This window comes from Protopterus annectens, chromosome 5.part0 (assembly GCF_019279795.1).
Source record: "Protopterus annectens isolate FY-2018-M chromosome 5.part0, PAN1.0, whole genome shotgun sequence".
Classification (NCBI taxonomy): Eukaryota; Metazoa; Chordata; order Ceratodontiformes; family Protopteridae; genus Protopterus; species Protopterus annectens.
In genome coordinates, this window is record NC_056735.1 from 783,376,963 (window position 1) to 783,401,759 (window position 24,797).

Sequence of the window (24,797 nt, forward strand, 5' to 3'; positions counted from 1 at the left end):
TATTTATTAGAACCATAAAGCAGGTTTTAAAGGAGGAGGTCAAAGTGAAATGCTCAACTCTGATTAAGGCTGGGATAAGAAGTGGACAACAAATATGTGCCACATCAGAAAGTCTAATTAGTTTGGTGCATCATCAAAAAAAATGATAAACAATATTAGAAATTTAGCATCTCCAAATTCTGCTGATGTGTGGCTAATCCACTCTAATTTAGGGGTATATTTATGGCCTGTGGTGTATAAGATATGGCAATGCAAGCTGCAGGGATGGTGTGAAACTCCATTGCAGAAAGGTAGACAGAACCTTTGAAGTTAACCAGTGTAAATCTCAAGACCTTTTGCCATAGATATCTAAGTCATTTGACAAATTTAAATTTGTGTCCTACTCAAGGTTCTTAAATAATTGTTAGATGTAAAGAGGTGCATTCCTTAAAGGACATATGGCATGAATGACTTACATATTTATACAATGTTGCTTTATTATAATAACAGTTCTTATAATTCGAGATAGATGTCAGACAGTCACTGCATAGGAGCTGTATGTGCATATTTGAAAATGGATTTAGTACAAACCACAAACTTTCTTTACTGTTTATCTATGTTTGTTGTTCACTTGTTATAGTGTGTTTAGGTGAATTTCAGTTGCTGAATATATCACTATTGTCTCTCCATGGTAGCAAAGATGTTACCAAATAGCTTCTTGCCTTCTATGTGAAATTTCCAGTCCACTTAACTAGCTCTTTGCAGACTTATATGAATAGACAATCAAACAAAATGTGTAATTCTGCTTTATGTTTGAAAGATGCAATATTCTTGATGCTTGAGTAGTACCATATACTGATTTGGCAACTGGCCAAAATAAGATAATCTGATGGTTAAATGTTTGCATATCCCACGTTTGTCACTGTTTACCTTGCATGTAAGGTATAGATCAAAACAGACTGGCCAGCCACAGAATACCTGCATATCTCAATATTCCAAAAGTGAAGACTGCAGCAGTCAATCAACTTGAATATCTACAATTATGGTTAAGTTCCTAATGTGACTGTAGTTTCTCCATGTCACGAAGGGGTTAGCAGACTGGAAATCTACATGGTCATCAGTGACCACTGTAGATATATAACACCTGTTCTGTGGGCTTATAGAAAGTCGGCAATCATTTGGACAACTGGGTCATGTAAACTGCTGAAGGAGCTTGACACATCAGTATATGCTGAGTACTTCTTACTGTTTAGTAAGTTTTTACAGCTGTCACCCCTGGACCACACTTTGTCATGAACAAAATCTTTGAGATATTGCACATTTAATTTAGGATGGTAGTAAGAGGGTATTACTGAAAAAATACCTAGTTTATTGTTTGGTGGATTTTATTTCTGGTAACATCCCTGGAGGATCACACAAGCTTTCACTTTGATAAAGGGTAGGTTAGCTCATTTTTGCTAATATAGCTCCTTTAGAGGGAACAATAGAACTAGTTCAGAGAAGACCCAAACTAGATCTCCTCTGTGAACATCCCATTATGACATATGTAGGAAAGGATCTCCTTCCATATGCACAAGATTGGAATGGCTGTATTTAGTTCTGTTAGAGAGATTTTTATTGTGCCTTACTATCATGCTTCATTATCAAACAAAAATAGCAAACTGAAAGAATTGTGTCTTGTGCCTTCTGTTTATGATTTACTCTATTTTCTTGCTGCATCTGTCTGCAGTTTGAGTTGGAAATGTTTTTCATTCTCTTGTTTAGAATATTGTTGGGCAATTGTCTTAAATGTCAGAAAACCATATTGCTTGTAGTATGCATAATATATATTTATTTTTTTTTATTTTACATTTGTTGACCGGGCTAGTCTAACTGGATATATGTCCATTTTCAGTAGAGGCCCGGGGAGAAAAGCTCCAAGGAAAAAACTTACAATTTAATAGAGAATAACATCAAAACAGTTTTATACAGCAATGATTGTACCATAAAAGCAGTATAATTTTAGCATAACATGTTAGCTAAAGAAATTCTTAAAAGAATATAAAAAATAGAAGAAATAGAAGTTTTTTTTTTTTTTTTTTTTTTTTTTTTACTATTTTTTTTATATCTTTCTGTCTTCCAGTAAATATTTTTGTATCTTTGAAGAAATGAGAGATAATATATAAATATATAAAACATGTTTTCTCCCTTCAGAAAAATCTAAATTTTCTTCCATAGCTAAGATTCTAAGAAGAAAGTAGCTGGAAAGGGTTTATAAGTTAGCTCCTTTTTAAACTCATGGTGGAGGTTGTTATAAACATGGGTATTAGCAGTGGCACCTCACTTGTCCTGATCAACACTAAATGTCAATGTCTGTTCACTGCAAACAACTTTCAATATGTTTGTGCATCTTTACTATATTTGTCTTTAGTCTACTATAAACAGAGTTTTGTCAAAGTAACTATGCAATTCTCTTTACATTTGCCCATCAAAGACTAATAATGACCAAAAACTAGATTGTAGGGCAAAGAAAATGCAGGGGCAGGTACCCTGCAAAAGATTAGAATCTCTTCTAATTAAATTTTTTAATATTGGCTATATTGGTTGTTAACCTGTAATATTATAGAATACAAACTTAAAATGTTATGGTACAATTAACTTTTTAAAGGATAATATTTTGAATTATTAAAAACAACCATTTTTTTAAATAAAAAAATCACAAATATTTACATATGCACAGAAATGCTTGAGAACAGCTTGCATCAATATCATAAATTGATTTTCTTTTCCTTTTTTCCCTCTAATTCATGTAAGTATTGAGGTTATGAGGATGACTGAATATTTGTTTTATTTAAATTTACTAAAGTTGTTGAAGTTTAGACTGGATTAGGTTCATTGGTCAGGATTCATGAAGATACCACAATGTGTACAACTTTTGTGTATACATTGTGGTACCTTTCTGTGATTCAGCAAATACCCAACCATAGTGCTGCAGAGTGCTGTAGCATGAAGTTGTGCAACACTGCAAGGGGTGGTCCCATGGGCATGCTGAAAGCTAATAAGGGAGTCAGGGAGAGGCATATGCTAATTAACCAAGTGCTCTCTCTCCCCAGAACCACCTTAAGGAAGACAACTACTCATTGAGCAGTCCATGCTGATCTCATACTGCTTTGTAGATCAGCATGGACATCCACATAAAAATCATAATTTTTAACATAGCCTTTGTTCAGCTACCCACCGCAACAGTTGTATTGGGTAACCACTAGATGCTAGGGACAATTCAAAAGATTAAAGTGCCTGAATGGCACTGATATCACTATGGAGATCAGGGGTGGGTGAAAAAGGCTGAAAACCAGGGATTCTACTAAAGTGTCATAAAGACTCTTAAAATATTATTTTGATTTGAGGTGGGAGGAAAACATGAGAAGAAAGATAAGTCAGGCAGACAGGTCTGGGTACCATGGTGCACATAAATATATATATATATATATATATATATATATATATATATATATATATATATATATATATATGGGTCTACTTTGTTTCATTGAATCTCATTTCACTGAATTTAATTTCACCCTGACCACATCACTGAAAATACAAATTAATGAAAACTCATTTCACTGTATCTGATTTCACTGAACTGAACTTAGTATATATGGCACTGTGTAGAGTACTGTAAAGCAAGTAAAAGGTATATGCCTTTTCCCCCCTGTAGTGTGATCCTGGAGTTAGTATATATAGTTAGGGGGGGTGTGGGTGGAACAGCCCCCCATTGGCTGGTGTGGGGGGCATAGCCTCCCACCTTGTTTGTTTTATATTGTATTTTACCAAAAACATCAAAACAATACATTTTAAACAATAGACATGCATAGTTACAACACCAATGACTAACTCTCTCCAGAAGACAATATGTATTCAAACTAAATGAGGGGCTATGGCCCCCATGCCTCAATGTGGGGGGCTGTGCCCCGAACTATATATAAAAACTCCAGGAACACACTACAGTGGAGAAAAGGGCATATACCTATTACTTGCCTTACAGTACTCTACACAGTGCCATGTATACTAACTGCAGTTCAGTGAAATGAGATTCAGTGAAATGAGTTTTCAGTAATTTGAGTTTTCAGTAAAGTGGTAGAGGTGAAATGAAATTCAGTGAAATAAGATTCAATGAAACAAAGTAGACCCATATACGTGTGTGTGTGTGTGTGTGTGTGTGTGTGTGTGTGTGTGTGTGTGTGTGTTTGTGTGTGTGTGTGTGTGTGTGTGTGTGTGTGTGTGTGTGTGTGTGTGTGTGTGTGTGTGTGTGTGTGTGTGTGTTTGTGCTTGAATGTATATGTATGTGTATGAGAGAGTGGCTGTGTGAGGAATGCTTCAGGATAGTAAATGTATTTCAGAGACATGCAAAGTAACCAATAATGAGGTCTTACCTCATCATGGCTAACATGTTTCTGAATCACAAATTACCACATCATGCAAATTTTAAGCACAAGCCATACAGCTCATGTTAGGCCCTTTAATGAATCCCCAGAATTTTTTTTTTTTTTTTTTTTGTCATTTTTGCAGCTTTCTGGTCATTAGTTCTTTAGCTATTACTTCTTCTAAAAGTTGAAGAAATTCTTTAAAATTGTTCTTACAGTTTTTTGTAATAATTTTCATAGTGACATCTAGAATAGTCCAAATAATGAGAAATTGTTCACCTTTTACATTAAAATATAATTGAACATTAAACAAAATCAAATTGCATGTAATATAAAAAATTTGACCATAGTTCTTGTAAAAATATTACATTTTCTCCCAAGTTTCTACATTCATCTAAAATATATTTCTAGTTAGCTCTTAATTCTAGATTACATTTTGAACAGACCATTTTTCAATTTTTCTAATTTTAGCATATGTATCTGGAACAAAAAAACTCTGTGATGGCACCTCCATGTACAGATTCTCCAGTATTGAACTAATGATGCAGTTCAAATAGATTTTTAACTTTATGATTTTTATCGTTATCTAAAATATCTGATTTCTCTTGCAATATGGAACTTCAAAGATTATTGTTTATATCCTCTTTATATGAATATAATATTTTGTATAAATATGATAATTTCAGTGACTTCCATTTCAAATATTTTGGCACATATGTTCTGTCGGTTGTGGAATATGCTTACTATTATTTTTGTATCACCTTATGCAATGTATCTTTTTCGAAAGCTTTAATTCCTTCAAGCCAAATCAGGTCATTTAAAATCCAGACTAAACTGAGAGCTAAGTTTTTCAAATAACTTTAGCTCTGCTCCTGAAAAACAAATATATCAGCCACAACATGTTTTGTCTTTCCACTGGCACATTTTCAAAACATTAGCAGTCTCCATCAATCCATTTGTTATAAAAAATGGAATTAGCTAACCAAACCATGTTTTTTTTATATTTCTGATTACTGTATTCTTAAAATCTTTTAGAATATTTTTAACATATGAGGAGATTGCTGAAGAGAGAATATTAAACTGAATAGAATCACATATTAACCAAATTCTACATTGAATTGTACCTTCTGTGTTTAGTATTTTTTTAAATTTCTTTATACTGAATAGTGTCTCATGTAAATCTTTCCAGTTTAAATTATAATTATTATCAATCCAATCTATATTCCTTTAATTATGTCAGATTTTGAATAGGGTTTTATATCCAACAATTTAATACCAGCTCAGTCCAAGACTTTTATATTTTGTTTCTAGGCTCTTCTCAGTTTTTTGTTTTCCATAAAAATTTTTAAAGAAATTTGATTTAATTTTTTAATTGAATGTTATTAACAGAAAGTGATGCAATCTGAATTATATACAACACTTTGGGAAGCAATATGAACTTTGCTAATTCAAGTCTAACTTCAAATGTATAAATTTGTTAATTCTACTTTGCTATCATATTATTTTGTTTTCAGTTAAGATTCTGATTATTACTTAAAACTGAATAATTGATTTTATTAACATTGATGAATACTCCATAAAAAATGTCAACATTTTGGGTTATACTTAAAATTTGTTCCACTGAACTTATTATTTCAGTTATTGTCAACATTATGCCATCATCAAATAACATTAATTTAGATTTCCCTTCACTCTCATTTCTCTACCAAGAAATACACTCCACCACCCAACTGCCAATTATCACCAAAGCACATGTTGCCACTTCACACTGAAAAGCTAAAAACATCACTTCAATGGGGCCTGATGATATATCATGTTGCCTCTTAAACTGCCTATATCAGGACTTATCTGGGGAATTTAATAAAGCCTTCACATTTTTCCATGTAGGCATTATACAGTGCTGCTTACATGGTCACAAACATTTTTAGATTCTGTAAGTGCTGCTGAGCAGCATGCATGCACATGCCAACGCGGAAACTTCCATGGCATGCAAATCACTTCATAAGCAGGTGAATCTCATGCAAATGAGGCTGGTAGAGTAATCCAGCACGCAGATAGGCATCTCTTCAGACCACATGTCAGTGTCTGTAGTGTACATGGAAAAAATCCATCTATAGGAGTGTACACAGACAAAAAGTGTTGTAAAAATGTAGATATGTGGACAGAAATGTCATACTACATACACATATGAGTGAAATTATCATCCTGTATATCAAATAAAATGAAAGTAAAAAAGTCAAATTATTATTTTTTTAAATAATCTGGCCTTGCTTGCATGGTGTGCCGCAGTGTGCAAACATGCTTTATAGAAAAAAAAACTGGGAAAAAAACAAATTAATTAGTATGTGACAGAAATGTATTACAGGACTGTGCATGGAGTCCCTAAAATGGTGCATTGGTGCTGTTGCTAACATGGTTGGGCTCTGAAGTGTGTAGTTTCCAGGCTGTGAGCATGGATCTCTATGCAAATGAGGTGGAGGTACTGAACAGCAGAAAGGAGTAATTGTGTCTGCATATCCCCTTTGTGTAGGCTTAGACCCATGTTTCTGTTTGCACAGGAGGTAGCTGACACAAGGAGGGAGTGTCTACTGAATTCTAAGCTCATTTCAGCTTAGGTGCATGTTTTTGCATGGCGCATCACCTGGCAGAGCATGCTCTTACCAGGGTGTGCGCACTAACTTCTAAGCTTTGTTTACCTTCTCTGTACGTGTTTGCATGGTGCATCACTGTGCTGAGCATGTTTAAAAAGTAGGTATTTAATTAGTTTTGACACTTGTTTAAGCTAAAATAGGGCCAGGTGGAAATGCATCACAGTTAGCCAATCCCACATTCTGTGCCTACAGCAGAGCTCTATAAAGTATGCATACACCCTGCATTCTGATTTTTCCCCAATACTCTGCACCATTGGAGGACAAACGTGGGACTTTTAACTGACAGAATGCTAGTGGCTGTTGGAGGTCTGCTACACCTGTTCAGTATGTGCTAGATGCTGAAGTTAGTGCTGCTGCTGCTGACAATAGGGCTAGACTGAGAAGGAGAAGAATGTTCAGGCTCAGGGTAACCTTCCAGGAGCTACATGATCTGGAGATTGTAGAGCACTGCATGGTGGACAGGGACATACTGCAAGAACTCACTGAGCTCTGCTGCCCTCAACTCAGACCCAGACCCAACAGAGGCAAACCCAGCCAAGTGAAAACAAAGGTATGTGTAGCCTTTAGGATACTAGCTATAGGTACTTTCCAAAGACCAACTGTGGAAATGATGGGGGTCTGACAGGTATCAGCATCCAGGGTACTCCACCATTCCCTGTATGCCATGCTACCACATGCCAGTGAGCACATTTATTTTCCCCTCACTGCTGAAGTGAGGGCCAGCAACATGCAACATTTCTACCCTGTAACACTACCCTGAAGTACTGGGTGCCATAGATTGCACTCATATACACATCAAGGCAGTACCCATTGAGGTGGGTAGAATCTATGTCAACCACAAGGGGTACCACTCCATCAACTGCCAGGTCGTGTGCAATGCCCAGGGGATTATCATGAATGTGTGTGCTGGCAGCCCCAGCAGTTATCATGACTCCCATATCTGGCACGCATCACAGCTGCACCAGAGTTTTGCTACAGGGACATCCCACATGGCCATTTAACAGGAGATGCTAGTTACGTCCCGGAACCATGGATGATGACACCCATGAGAAATGCACACACACACACACACACACACACACACACACACACACACACACACACACACACACACACACACACACACACACACTGAAGAATGCCATAATGAGGCACATGCACCAACTATGAACATCATAGAGCATGTGCTTGGGCTTCTGAAGTCAGAGTCCCAGTGCCTCAATATATCTGGTGGAACCCTACAGTACTCTCCAGCCACATGTGCACATATAGTCACAGTATGTTCTGTGTTACACAATATGATCATGAGGAAACAGCTGCAGCAGAATCAGCAAAGGGAAGGGATATGCAGCCCACCACCACTGCCTAGGTCACCACAGCCACAGTCACAGGAGGACTCAGAGGAGGAACCCCCTTATGATGTCCCTACAGGAAGATATAGGCATGTCCAGTATACCCTGGCTTTGGCTAAGAAATAACACATAGCACATTCCCTGACAACCTAGGGCCCTACGGACTGATACCTTACTCCTTCTCAAATACATATAGCAAAATTTATGATAGGCAACCCATACAACCTGTACCTATCCATGGGTTGCCTGTGTACTGCTTGCATCAGGCAGAGTCAGCCCTGAACTACAGTTCTGATTATTGCTGCATTTGCTAGATAACTCCCTAACCTACACACTACTTGTAAGGATTATTATAATATGCTATTGTATGTATGGAATTGCTGCATTTATGAAAGTAAATATAGTGTGCTATTTGGACACAAGTAACATCCATATTGGACTACAGTCACCCAGTCCACTAGTATGAGTTCCTTAATATTCACAAGGCCTCATGGTTAGAATATGTACTACAGCATCAAAAGAGATAGTAAACAGTGGGGCCACTTGATATTTGGACTACAGGCTGTCCCAGCAGATCATGTGCTGTTTTCCCCCACTCCCAACGCAGCAGTGTTCCTATATAACTAGTTTAACAGTAAGTCAGCATTGGTAAATCAACAGTCGAGGCAATCTCAGGGCAGTAACATAGAAATCGATCACACAATGTATGTCTCACTTATCGCAGGAATAACAACGTACATATTTATGCTGTTGATTACATGATGAATGACTCTTCACTGTCTGGAAGCTTGTATGGGTCAGTGGACTAGGGAAGTTAGCATGGGTGATAGGTTCATAGGTTCATAGGTTCATACTAGGCTATCTGCCCGAGGGCATTTACAAGCCTAGCCCATAGTTTTGTGGCTTACGCCACCCCTTTAGTATGGGGAACTATACCCATTATTTTGCTGTGCCTCTGTCGAGCAGTGACACTGAGGTAATCCCTGGGGTATATCTGCGATCTCCCATCCATTGGTCAAGATTTCTCTTGAACAAGGCCAGCGAGGTGCTCTGCCTCACATATACCAGGATTTTATTCCACAGCATAGGGAGTCTTTGGGTGATGAATCTATCCCTCCAGCACGTCCTATTAATAGCCATGTGATGGTGTTGGTTTTAATCTGGAAGTAGGCACATCTTTTGCATGTGAGGTATTATTATGTCGGTGCTTTCACAGACTGTCAGTCTGTGTGTTTTGTGACATTATGAACCTCAGTGACATATTAATCACACCAGACTGCTGGAGAATGTCATGGATAATGTGAGTGAAGTGCAGTACTGCAGAAACAGGGGCAGATGTCATTGTCTGTAACACACAAAATCCCAGACTGGAGTACAGGTAGGTGTAGGCTGAAGTCACTTTATAAGTACTGATAGTCCCACTGGACATGTCTATGCATTTAGTTAAAATGAGCACAATTCTGTTGTCCCTTCATCAAAATGACCTGTTATGTATGCATATGTCTATACATACAGACATACACGTATACATATCCGTCTATCTCTATCTCTCTCTTTTCTCCTATACATAGTATATCTATCCCTGTGGCTCATAGGTTCATAGGTGTTTACTAGGCTAACAACCACAAGAGACTTTTTAAGCCTAGCCATGCATCCCAAATCTCTGACAAGTTCTGCTACCCTTGATAAGTGTAAGCAGGGGTTTGGGAGATGAGCCATGTATAGGTTACCTGTGTCCATTAGAGACATAGGTGCCAAGCCAGGGATTATTTTCTGGTTTCCCATCCAATTGTCCAAGTTGCACTTGAATTGGATTAGGGAGGAACTCTGCTTAACATGGATGGGGAGCCTGTTCCATAGATGGGGTAGTCTCTGGGATACATATCTATCTCTCCAGCAAGTCCGATTTATATCACAGGCAAGCTTTAAGTCTTTAGAATGGGTAGTTCTAGTGCTGTATTGTCAAATAGATACACATATATATATATATATATATATATATATATATATATATATATATATATATCTATATGTGTGTGTGTGTGTGTGTGTATAGAGCTATATTCATAAAAACGATACATGTCAGTCTTTCTCCATATGGCTACATAACACATATACATATCACACACACACACACACACACACACACACACACACACACACACACACACACACACACACACACACACACAGAGCAACATTTATATATACATCCCTGTTATATACATAAATATGTGTGTGGATATCTGTATTGTCCTACATACCTTAATAATGGTGAGTAAAGCTGCCCTATCACACATCTATACTGTTGCCCAAAGGATCCAAAATAAGGGCTTGACAGCACATAATGGACTTACCTACAGACACCTGTGCCTGCTGGATGTCACCACATAGGCAGAAACAGGTGTGCAGGTGTTGTAATGTATAATGTTGTCAATGCACCCATGGACATGGCACATTGTTCCTGACCACGGGATTGCCTATTTAAGTGCAAATAGTCACATATAGCCCTGCTGGTAACTGTATATGCATAGCTAGTATAATAACAGTTATATAGGACAATTGTTTATTTTGCACGTGTTTATTATAAATAGAAAACACATATATTTAATATAGCTCTATTTAGCTGAGCTAAGAGACGCTGTGCAATGTGGCATGTCATGCAGATTCAAGCTAAAATATAAAGAAAAGAAAATTGGGGAGAAAGGAAAGTAGTAAAATGAGGTGCAAGAAGGGGAAAACATAGTGAAAAGCAGATAAGGATGCGCAGGAAAGGTGTAGGAAAGAACCATAGATATTCATTTCTTGTACAGCAACAACTGTGCACTTTGACAGAATTTGTACAGTACTTTGCACTTTCACCCATAGAGAGAGGGGTGAGGACAAAATAACTGTGTTTTCAAACCAGTTGGACCAAATTATGTGTGTCCAGTGGACATGTGTGTGAAATGGAGAGCTATGCATGGGATGATATTTTTTGTTTTTGGGGGACAGGTGCTTATTTTTTTTATTTTAAGGTGAAAGTAGAATGTTGAGGAAGGGACATAGTTACATGTGGGGGAGGTATGTTGGGTAGGTAAGGATGTATTTGCAGGACAAGCAAGACAAACAAGACAACAGACAGGAATGGTTTGTAACACATGAGAGGGGTGAACACCTTGGATGGGGAGGGTGTTGTGGAATTCCAGTCCCATGTGCCTCTACAAGGTAGCAGCATGAGTCACATCCTCACCCTTGAGACTGTCAGCACTGTCCATCACTGCCCCGGGGTGGGAGTGGGGGAGGCTGAGCACCAGGATGAGGCTGCTCGACCAGGCTGGCCTCCATGCCCTTCATCTGGTGCAGGCATTGTCCAACCAGCGGTGCACAGTCCTACACATCAAAACCAGTAGCTCATCATGAGTGACAACTCTCCCTCCACCACCGCTCCCAAAGGGGATCCTGTCCCTGTCCCCTGGGGTGGTACTACCTGACACGACAGGTACTTCAGGGGCAGTAGAGGGGGTACCACTGGTCTGGGTCCCAGATGTGCTGGGATCCGATGCCATGGCTTGATGAGGCAAGGTAGATGGATCAGTCTGAAACAGCCTACCTTGACTTGCTGTGGTAAATGAGTTATATCAATAAGTTAAAGTTAGTAATAACCAAACCATTGTTAGTATTAACTGAATGGAACATAATATTTATTAATCCAAATACATATTAATGTATATTATGTGTAACACAACATTAAGTAACATAAATGTCAGTATGTTAACAGCAAGCCAGTAAGAATTAAACCATAAGGCAAACAAAACAGTTAGTTTAACAAAATATGTTAATATCAAATCATAATAATATATAACAATAATAAATTACATTTTAACAAAATAGCTTAACAAAATATGTTAATATTAAATCATAATAATAAATAACAATAATAAATAAATAAAAATAAGGGGTGGTGAAAGAGACAAAAATATTCTGTTAGTGATATTGGAAATGATATCCCTGAAGACAGTGGCAACACATATTACTACAGGTGTGTACTGTCAGTTGTGAGTACAGTGACTACAATTCTCTGATACCTGATACATACTTCTCAAGCTGATAGCATGGGACAGTATGGGCCAAGCAGTAACAAATGTAGTACACAAATGCACAGAACAGTTTCACATACTGTGGACTTATATAACTGTCAAGGTGTTCTGTAAACAGATTTGGTAAAACATGGCATTCTGGGTAATCATTTATCTGGTAATCATGTGACAGACGAATTCAGCAGTCTTAATTACATTATAAGAAATGTTGACACTGGAGAGACATGTTTATGTACAGTAAGTAAGCTAGACAGCCATTATGCCTTAGTTGGCAGGCATTGGAGTAGAACCCACTAGCTGTGACTGCAGGAGACATCTTCAAATAATGTAACAATTGACTGCAGCAACTTAGTACAGACATGCAATGAATACAACCCTACTGCTAATATTAAGACATTTTTATTTAGGAAACCACAATGCTGATTAACACTTTATTGTTATTGCTTATAATTCTCTGTGAAATCTACACACAATATCCTCTCATAATGTTGGCTACCACAGACATATACCATTTGTTCATGTAGTGGGAGAAAATGAAAGGATTATGTGACTGGGCCTGTAGAAAACCTTAAACCATACTATGAGTTGCACAGTAAATTTCACAGGACATTCTTTTTGCATTCTAGAGCTATTACAGTGTTATACTTGACTGCAGTGACAGTAGAATACACATGCAATAAATACAGCTGTACTGAAAATATTAAGATAGATTTATTTAAGAATCCACAATGCTGCTTAACACTTTATTGGTATTGATGATAAGTCTCCGTAAAGTTCACACACAATATCTGGCCATGGAGTTGGCTACCTCACCCATATACTTTTTTACATGGAGTAGGATGAACAGAGAGCATTATGTGACTGAAATTGGCTTGAAAACAGCCTTGGGCAGTACTATGAGTTGAGGAATACAGTTCTAAGGCCATTAGTTTTACATTCTACAGCTTTTACAGTGTTACACTTGACTGCAGCAACCTTACCATAGATATGCAATGCATACAGCTCTACTGCAAATATGTTATGACACCACAATCCTGCTGTACACCATTTTACTTGCTGTTATTGGTATTGTTTATTGTTTATTGCAATACAGTTGTTATTGTTCATTTATTGCAGTAAAGTTCTAATTGCCCATTTATTGCACTACAGTTCTAATTGCCCATTTATTCCACTACCGTTTTTATTGTTTATTGTTTATTGCAGTATATTTTATTATCTTTTATTGCTTATTGCACTACAGTTAGCATAATAAATCCGTACTTCCCACACTCATGGCACAGTCTGGCCAGGTGCCCAGGGTGGGCCTGAACATTGCAAATCCTCTCAGCTGCAGCTGTTGGGAGATGAGCACACCATTATGCATATCAGTTTTGCACACATTCAGCTTGCATTTTGTTAAAACAGGGGAAAGCATACTTACATATCTGTGGACCATTCTCAATACTAGCCTCTTGGACCCAGGTGTCCAAAGCTCCCCTCTTTCTCCTCTTTAGATCATCATAATGGTGACAACACTGCTCACCAGTGTGGAGAATACCAGAAGCACTGGTAAGTTCCCTGCCCAACTGATCCCAGGCCTCAGTCTTGCATTGTAAGCCCTGGAAATCACCCTGCATCAGCCTGGGTTCATAATTACGTACCAGGAGTCCCACACTGCACTCCTGCACACCCCATCTCTATGCCCAAAAGCACGCACCCTGTTCAACATCACCTGGCATATCAGGAGATATGCAGACTCCTAAGAATGGTGCAGAATTCCTGCCTATTGTGCTTAATATAGGCTGTTTTCCCACCCTTACACATCACTGAGTAACATTTAAAAAAGTGCTGGATTGTTTACCATAATGCAAACTAGCTAAGGAGAGCTGAGCAGTGCAAAAACTCACACATCCATGGTTTTAGCGAAGCTTAGCACCATGAAAACAGTTGTAGCCATTAATGTGTTTAAGCAGTGCTTAGCACTGTGTAGCACTGCCATATTTAACAATTTTTGTTTACAAATCGCACAAAAACAGTAAATTAAATTACAGACATGTTTTGCCTGCTACGGACTTGAACCCAGGACCTACTAAGGCTTAGGCCATAACCCTACCCATCCAGCTACTCACATATCATGAATACTAATATACCTTCACCTATACTACTAGGCTATCTATTAGCATTGCTTAGCACTGTGTAGTACCACACAAACAAGTTTAAACATAACCAGAAATAAATAATTACATCTGGTTTTTATTTTTAGATGTGTAGCAGGTGTCAGCTGTCTAAATGCAAGCACAGCTTGGCACTGCTGTGCTCTGCACCATGCAAACAGTTGCAAAAAAAAAAAAAAAAAAAAAAAAAAAAAGCATCCACAAAGGCAGAATACTCTCTACACATCTTCCTACATGGATTCAATATCCCTGTCCTATGCTGTCCCTCAGCAGCACACCATCATTAATATGCATGGTGCACTGCCAAGGAGGAACCATGCCATGTACACAGGTACATTCCATGTAGGCTCTACATGGAGCCTACACATATTTTATTAAATCTTGGGGAAAATCTTTCATTCTTTTTGCTAGCATTGATATAACACTTGTATGATCTTTATTTAACAATGATATTGGGATATATGCAGAACAGTCTAATAAGTCTTTATTTTCTTTTTGTATTGGAGTAATCAAAGAATATTGACATGGAAAGCAGTGTAATTTGATTTGTCTGAATGTCTGTTAAGAGTATGGAGCAATAGTACTTTTACTCACTGGTAATTGTTTATGTATTTTTGTATAATACCATCTATTCCTGATGATTTGTTATTTTTAGTTATTTTACTTTATTTAGAACTTCATGTACATCAATACTTTCATTTAATTTTGTTTTCTTATTTAAATTACTACACTAATTTCTAAATACAGATAAAACATTTTAATTTCCTCTTTTCATGTTTTTATCTTTTGTGCTGTTTATTTCTTTTATATAATTAGATCATGCTGATAATTTAGGTCCTTGCTATGCATCCCCCAGGAGTCATTACATAAAGTGAAGCTTTTAGTTATTCAAGAGCTAATTAATGCATTTTCATGAGATAAAATGTTTAGATAATTCTTATTTAAGAGATGTTTTTGCTATAGTAGGGTTTATTTAATTTTGAAGTTATTGGTAATATTTTGTAAATTGTAAAACACAAATACATCTTAGGAAGTAGACCAAAACCACTTGTAGTTGGAGAAGTTTAATGGTACTTCACAGAACAGAATTCAATACAAAAAGAATACACATTTCCAATCAAGCACTTTCGTCCATGGAAATTCAGGACTTCATCAGAACAACATACAAAAAGGTACAAATAATTTAAATAGTAAAACCAGTATTTCCCATCAATTAAAATTAGTGACATCATCACAACTTAAAGCTTCAGTATGGTTTAAAATCAGGAATTAAAACAGTCATGTTAAAATAGTAGATTTATATTTCAAAATAGGCATTAGGGAACAGCAATCATTGATACCTGGACTAGTGTTGGCATTTAACCTTAGTTACCAAAAAAAAATCCATTGTTTCCAGTTTATTTTGCCAATGTCCCCTCCTAATGTCTTCTTTCACTATCTGTAAAATATCAAATTGGAATCCTGTGCAAAGGGAAAAGTTTTCTAGGTGCCTAAATAGAGCATTATTTTAATTTTTAGTTCTTATGGAGTATAAGTGCTCATAAATACATTTTCAAAAGGGTCTCTCAGTTTTCCCGATATAAAATTGTTGATATCCTGCACACACTGCAATGTATACCAGACCCCTTGACCAACAGTTTCCTGTGGCTAGTCTAAACTTCATGAGAGGGTCCCCCACACAGATTTCAATCTCTTCCAGGATTTACCTACAGTAACCACAGGCACCACATTTTAAACATACCTTTAAAATTTAGATTCTCCAGGGCCTTTGGGTACTCCAACAAGTATTTCAAGTTTAAAGTGGTTCTATACACAAACCTAGGACTATTACCAACACTCTGGAAAATCTCACTATTACCCCTGAATATCATCCAGTTCTTCTCCAATATCTGTCTCACCTTACTACTGATGTCACTGTATGTTAGAACCATAGATTGAACATATGGCCCTTTGTCGACCTGTGAATTTTTTTTCACAAGGGGAATACCCAGCAAAGGTGTGTACCAAGTACCCCAACCACCCATGTCCTGCTCACAAGTGTTGATAATCAAGTCCATTGAGTACCCTCTATCTAAAAAGAACTGAACAGAAATTCTCACCTCATACCTAAAAACCTCCAATTCAGAACACATCCTTGCCACCCTGACCATTTGGCCCTTAATGATGTTTTTCTTTACATGCCCAGGGTGGCAACTTTTAGAATCTAAATAATCGTTACAGAATGCAGGTTTTCTGTAAATTTTATAAATTCATTTTTTTTGTTTTCCACATCTTTACACAATGTTACATCCAAATAGTCCACCCTTTAATCAGAGTGATTAGATGTGAACTTAAAATAATCACAGATGCCATTGAGATAGTCTAAGAACTGTTCTTGTCTTCCAGGAACCTCCCACAGAATAAAAAGGTTATCTAAAAAATGCAAATAACAGTGCCAATTTTCTTGAAAAGGACTAGTCAAAACATATTTCCTTTCCTAGGAATACATCACAAGGTTGACGAACAATGGGGCACAACTGGCTTCCATTGTTACACCCTCAACTTTTCTAAAGTATTCCCCTTCAAACACAAACTAGTTGTTTTTCAGTATGACATCCATGACCAACATAATGAAGTTTAATATTGACTCCCTTAAGGTAGTTTTCTCTAACAAAGCCTCTTGGAATAATTCCAGCCCTTCCTGATGGGGGATAGATGTAAAAAGATCCACAACATCTATCGTGGAAAAACAAACAAGTCAGAATAATAATCTGCTTCAATCCTGGAAAGGAAGCCCCATGAGTCTCTTAATATGTAGTCAATTTCCATCATAGAATTTCTAACCAACCTATCCACAAAGATCCCTAATGGATAGGTAACAATATTATGGGAAGTAACAATGAGTCTATAAGGTGGATGTTCAATAATCTTATGAACCTTTGTGATTCTGAATATGGTTGGGATATAATAATTAAAAAATTAAAGATGTCCTCATTAATACTGCCTTGAAATAAAGAATCTTCTAATAAAAGTTGGATCTTCCTGCAAGCTATATTCACCTCGTTTCGTGACCCAATTTTGTATGTTTCCTCACAATACAAGGTAGTGAAGATTTGATTAATATAATCAGTCCTCTCTGCAATAACCATACCACCCCCTTTATCCAGTTTTAAAAACCTAAAGTTACTGTTAGCCCTCAGTTGGTTCAGTAACCTTGTTTCATCAGGGGTCAGGTTGTAGTACCTTCTCCTATGGGTGTGAAAACATTCAAAAATGTCCTGAGTATAAACCTGTCCATAGATGTTAATAGTAGGATGCAGGGGAGAATTAAAGCAGCTTTTCTTTTTAAATAAAGCAACATTACGAGTGGGTTCATTTTCATGGTCCTTAAACATGACTTTAAAGTTTAATTTTCATGTGTATAATTTTAACTCAGTTAAAGTTTTTGCTACATCCCCTCTTTTTCCAGGCATAAATTTTATGCCTTTATGCATGAGAGAAATAAGGTTTCACCTACCTTGAAACCTGTGTAATTAAAAATATTACAACCTTGGTGACTTAGTAGTTTACCACCAAAGGCAGTTAATATTGCATTTTCAGTTGCTGTTACTATATTTCAGTCTATCTGTTGTAACTGCCCTTCCTCCATCTCTGCCCATGAGTTTTGTTCCTCCACTCACTTGGTCCCTGGTGGTGTTCTAAAAAAACATTATTACCTCTACCTGCATTTTAGTTTTTATACTGTAGTCTCTCAGACCTATGATGGGGAGGGTATGCATGCTCATAGTCCACTTCATTGTCATTATATAATTCATAACAGAACTCCCTTTCCCTAATGTTCACATCCATAGGGTTATTCACATTTCTATCTCTCCCCCAGATGGTTGGTTGTGTTGTCTTTCTCATAAGATTTGGGGAAGGGGTATGCTATATACTCAGCTTCATCGTGAAGCATTTTTTTTCTGTTTTCTTTTAAAATTTAATTTAGCTACTTGTTCAACTTCATCAAACATATTAAAATATTTTGCAGAAAAAGCAGAAAAGTAAGCATCACTAATTACATTTTAATTTAGTTTGTCCACTTCACCCATCAGTTCATTCATTTTCTTGTTATTAATTCTGATTATAAAATCCAAAAGTTCCAAACCATGTCTGTCAAACATTTCTACAAGTTCAGTACACTCTGATTGTCCTTTTGTAAATTATTTTGTATATTTGACATTTCACTATCCCGTTGCTTAATTTTATTTCGACCAGTACAACACTGTTCCAAATATATAAACTTTTAATGTATCTCAAATCAATATTTTATTTGTTTATTCTTTATCATTGTTTCTGAAGCCGCGGTGGTACAGCGGTCAGCATTGTCACCTCACAGCAAGAGGTTCTCCCATTCGATTCTCGGCAGGAGTGCCTTCTGTGTGGAGTCTGCATGTCCTCCCCATGGTCGAGTGACGTTAAAGACATGCAGGTAGGTGTGAGCATGAATGGGCATGCCTTCGTTGAAGGTTGGGCATCGGGCTGGCAATTCAGCACCATAAAAACCCACTGCCAATCATGAGCGGACTGGAGTTCCGCTGTGACGACCCCTAACGGGGAAAAGGATGAAAGTCTTTTTATTCTTTATCATTGTTTTCCATAGAAGCTCATATTTCTTTTTTAAACCAGTTTTTAAATTCTTCTAGTTTAGCTAAGTAGGCAGGTATTCAAGAAGTAATAGATAATTTATTTATTTATTTATTGACATTTGTTAATTAGGAAAGTACAATTAAGCAATAAACTGGTTTCAGTGGAGGCCTGGGGAGAAGAGCTCCAATGTATTACATGAAAGAAAAAACAACAGTAAAATACAGCAAATATAAAAATGTGATATGAGTTGCTATTTTAATAAGAACAATACAAAATAACAGATTTGTAAGGTTGTGAAGTACAATACAACATAATACTGGAGTAACGTAAGAAATAGCAAGATTGTCTAGTGGTGAAATTAAGCTTAATTTGTTTGAATTGCAAGAGGGGAAACAACAGGGAAAGTTACAAGTGAAGGAGAGATAAGTATGGAAGATACATGAATTCAAGAGATGAAGACATACAGGTTAGTTGACAAAAGGGTTATTATTAAGATTGACAAAGTATCAGAGATGAAAACTTAGTGAAAATTAGTTATCAAAGTAAAAAATTATGTGTATACAGGAGAAGAAAAAGTATGTGTATGAAGCTACTAGAGGAAGAGAAATTTGCAAATTGCAAATAGGTATTAAGAACATGTACTTTGGTAGCATAGAAGAGAGTAAGATTTAATGTAGAGAAACAGGAGACGGCAGTAAGATGGGATTGAGGGGTATCTGGTCAGAAGAAATTATTTTAGGTGGAAAAAATGCAGAGGATGGCTGTAAAAAAGAGGGCTGAGAGATAAAACTTGGTTAGAAGATGAAGGTGGAGTGAAAGAGAAATAAATTATAGGATAGGACTCATCTGGTTTTAAGCATGAGCAGAGCCAGGAATTAGTTGGGAATGTTTTCAGAGAAAATGTGAACATGTAGAGGTTGGGTGATGACCTGATTTTTATAGGGAGTAAAGAAAAAAAGTAAAGCATTATATTCTAATATAGGGCATGTAATTATTTTAAAATTTTAAACATAATATCTTAGGAGATAAAGATTTTGTCTATTCTTGAATGTGTGCCAAATATGTAAGAAGAATGACCATACTGTTGTGTGCAATTGCCAGTAGTGCTTGGAAAGGTACATTGCCAAATGTTCATTGCACTCAGATATTGGCATGCTGAGGGAAGAGTGTCACTTAAAGGTGATTGTGCCCTCAGCTATCATATATGATTCCTGCCAAACCACTGTGGAGGCATAGTGATCTCAGGCATGTTGGGTGTAAACCTGTATGGCCAAGTCTGTGTACCCAGTTCTTTCACCCCTGAGTATGTACATCACATGTTGTGACTAATGTGCTACTTATCAGGTACATAGGTGTTACTGATGGAAATGATAGTATGCGTGGCATACACAATTGTGCGCAGAGCTCATTGTAAATGGAGCCACCTATACTGAGCCAGAAGACATAGCAAACCTCCTGGATGATAAATTCAGCTCCAACTGTACTTCTCTCTCCCCCTCAACCTTCCCACAGGAAATATCATCAAATATATCCCCCCCTACTATCACTAGGAAATAGGCCCTTAATGCTCTCTCTAAGACCAAGAACACTGCATCAATGGGCCCAGACAATATCCCAGGATGCCTTCCAAATAGCACGGACATGACCTGTCAGAGCATCTGGAATTACTATTGAACTCTAGCCTCCAAACAGGCTTCATGCCTCATGAATGGAGAAAGGCAACAGTCAACCTTCTATAAAAAGGTGAGCCATCTACAGACCCATAAACTTCAGACTCATAAGTCTCACTAGTCTTATATGTAAAGTCATGAAAAGAATTATCATGGAGATGATCAATAGAGATATAGTAAACCTCCAGACACTAGACCCAACCTAGTTAGGTTTCATAAAGGGCAGATCCTGCCTACTCAACCTGGTGAACTTCTTTGGGAAGGTCACCAAAGCAATGGATGAGGGCAAAATCATTCACACTGCCTACTTGACCTGGCCAAGGCATTTGACACAATACCCCACTTGGGCATTGGTGACAAACTCAAGAGGTTAGGTACAAACCAGTATGTCACCCAGTGGATAGCCATCTGGCTCACAGACAGGACCCAAGAAGTTAAACTTGGGGAGTTCACCTTTACAAAGAGGCCAGTCACAAGTGGAGTCCCTCAGGGATCAGTCCTTGGACCTCTCCTTTTTGGCATTTACTTCTCAGAAATCAAGGCCAATGTCAGTGGTGTCTGGCTGACTAGATTTGCAGATGATTGCAAACTAGGAACTATCATTGAGTCTCACACTGACACAAATGTTCTCCAGGAGGGACTGACACAGACAAACAACTGGTGTTAGAGTCAAGGACTAAAACTAAATGCCAAGAAATGCATAATAGTATCCTTTGGGAAGGTATCCATCCCTGGTAAGTATCATATTGACAGCATGCTCCTTAGAGTTGACCCAGTAGTCAGGGACTTGGGACACACATAGATAGTAATCTAGCCTTTGATCATAATGTGTCTACAGTGGTGAGGAAATCATTCTATGTTGCGCAACTTATAGACAAAGGTATGGCATCTAAGACAAAGGAAGTCATTGTTCCACTGTATTCAGCATTCATCAGACCTATCATTGAGTACAATGCTCTCTTTGGTATGTACCTAACCAGATATATCCAGCAACTGGAATGTCCACAGAAGTTCCTCACTAAAAGAATACAGGGAAAAAGTAATATGTGCTATGCAGACTGCCTCAAGACCCTATCCCTGTACTCTGTCTCCTATAGGCTTTTGAGTGGAGATCTATGCCTGGCATAAAGGGAATTGTCAGACAGCACTCTGATGGACCTGCATATCCACAAAACAAACAGTACCAGAATTATCTGTTCCAAAGACTTAAACCTTGCCTGTGATACAAATATGACCTGCTGTATAGATAAGTATGTATCCCAGAGACTACCCCATCTATGGAACAGGCTCCCCATCCATGTGAAGCAGAGTTCCTCCCTAATCCAATTCAAGTGCAACTTGGACAATTGGATGGGAAACTGGAAATTCATCCCTGGTTTGGCACCTATGTCTCTGATGCAAACAAATAACATGTAAGTGGTTCATCTCCCAGGCTCATGCTTACACTTATCAAGGGTATCAGAACTTATCAGAGATTTGGGATGCATGGCTAGGCTTAAAAAGCCCTTTGTGGTCATTTGCCTAGTAAACAGCTATGAACCTATATATAGTTGCATGGAGTTTATGGCCATTAGTATGTCAATGGGCATTTGTTTATCACTACCCTCTTGCAGGATATTGACATAACTCACAGATTCTATGAGTGCTTACAATTTGCAGGCATCAGCCAACATTGTTTGCCACAGACACGCAGTACTCATTGTGTTGTGGGTAAATGGATTCCAAGCAGTACAGGTCCCAAGACTGAGCCCTGTTCAACACTGCTGCTTACAGATCAGCTATTGGAGGCAGATGTCCCTATGTTCAGTATGTGTGCCATCAATGGGCCACTTAGTCACCCCTACAATAACAGTACCATGGATGCCTAAGTGGGTGCTTTGTAAATGATGCCTGAGTGGGGAGATATAGTCAGATGGCTTGGCTCTATCCATGGGGTTATATGCCCTGATATCCCCTCACCCAGGTCCTTGGCAACTGCCTCAGAAATGTCCATCATGTGTAATAGTCATGATCCCCCTGTCACACATCCAAACTGTGTACAGTCAACTATGTGTAGATCACATATATGTGTGCTGATCAGCTCCATGATGATTGCCCCTATGGAATACAGATATGGATACTCAAATAGAGGTATATAGTTATGTTGGTCAGTGGATGCAACACCTCTGTGCAAGGGTATAACAGTTGCCGTTGTCCACTCAGCCATAGTGCAGCCAGTGGTTTCATTTTGATTGCAAGGTGTTCCCAATGGTGTTAGTAATCCTTGTCATATCCCATATAGGATGCAGCCTGGAATGTTGCCATGTCCAATAGATATTGTGTATCCTCCATTGAGAGGCTAGTTACAATATGTTCTGTAGATATGGAAGCTATGGGATAGGTTGTAGGAATGTCATGTGTCACATGTGCTGGGGACAGCAGATTGATGTTGACACAGAACATGTGGGACTACAGGTTAACTATGAGTACAGATCCATTATATGTGGCATCATTATGTATGAGTTCACAGACAATCTGGACCTTATCTTTGAGGTTACACATGTAACTACACTGTGCAATGTGGTTCTTCTTTATGTGGGTGGATAATTATGTCTCTTGCTGTGTCTACAGAACATCACAGCAGCACTATGTGCTTCTCTTAGCTGTGAAGGTTGTGCTACCATGTTGGGGGGGGCACCATATATCTCTTATTGCCCTACCTGCTAATAGCAGTTTTCCACCAGTCAAGTTTGCTGTGGCATGAGGAGTTTGTGTTCTTCCTGTCACGTGCAGCCAAGTTCATGCAGTTGTAATGGTATTGGCATAATGCATGGGTGTACAGCTCTGCATACTTGCCTGTCCCATCTGAGGGCGGAGGTTCAGTCAAGCTATGTCAACCATCCCACAGGAGGTAATAAATGGCATTATTGAAATATATGTCTGTATAGTCTGCAGGGGGGGTTAGTGCTGGTAGTTTTAATGAGACTGCTCTGTGGCCAGAACCCATCAGGGAGGACCTCACATTAGGGGGGCTGCAGTGGTCACCCATATTGGTAAACACATGATGCAATACATTGGTTCTTTGTGTCAGGATGTCATGGCACAGCTCCAGGGCATTGTAGTAAAGGACCTGGACTAACCTTTGGGCAGATGAGCTGCAGAATGATGAAGCAACATAGCTGGTGGTCATGTAATGCCACCCCAAACCATGGTGTAATGATATATCTTGAAACAACCATGTACATCCAAGTATGCATAATGGGTGTTTGGAGTCATGCAGTTGCTTCCTGTAGCTGGCTATTGCTTGCTTATGTGTTCATCCTGGAGTGAATGGCACCTGCAGTGTCTCCTTGAAATCACAGTGTTTCACAAAATCTGGAAGTGTATCTGTCCTTAGTGAGTACGTATACACCACCTGCATTGCCTACAGCACTGTCATTTTTGAGCTCTGAAGATGTGGATTGACATGCAATCTGGTATGGCTGTGGTGCTGTCCACAGCCATGAAACAGATGCTCATGATTGCACACATGTCCGGATAATCTAGGGTGGAGACACCTTCCACAGACTGGGGTTCAGTGTTTCCATACCCAACATGTGGCACCATAACCATCACCATAAAGATGGTGTTCTCATTGCCAACTTTACCCTCGACAGTGCATCTAAGATGCATTATGGGGTGTCAGCAACCTTGGCCGGTATGCCATATCCCAGGAGTGTGAGATGAAGACCATCACTGGTGAAGCATTGACGTCTGTTGAGTGAGACATCCCAAGCAGACATGTAGTAGATCCCCTTACAATGACTCCACATGCTAAGGCAATTATTGACTTCCATCAATGTCCGTGCATATGGAGCCAACATCCTAGGTGAGGGTCAACTGCATCTGAAAGCTATACGCATACTGTGAGAGACACAGAC